The following is a 217-nucleotide window of genomic DNA, read 5'->3' as shown; positions in this document are numbered from 1 at the left end:
AACATATATATATTTAGATATATTTAGATAAATGAGGAAGAGAGGACTGCATATATATATATACAGGTATATATCGACATCTATATCTGCGTGCTGGCTATGCGGACAGGAGGTAGGGAAAGGAGGCCCCGATGTATTGAAAATAAACCGCACGCAACCCCTGCCCGCCCCGAGCGTCAGGCAGGAAGCACGGCCCCGTAAAGGGAGGAAAAAAATA

This window comes from Nannochloropsis gaditana (genome assembly GCF_000240725.1).
Source record: "Nannochloropsis gaditana CCMP526 unplaced genomic scaffold scaffold284, whole genome shotgun sequence".
In the NCBI taxonomy this organism is placed as follows: domain Eukaryota; class Eustigmatophyceae; order Eustigmatales; family Monodopsidaceae; genus Microchloropsis; species Microchloropsis gaditana.
Note: the sequence above shows the minus strand (reverse complement) of the source record.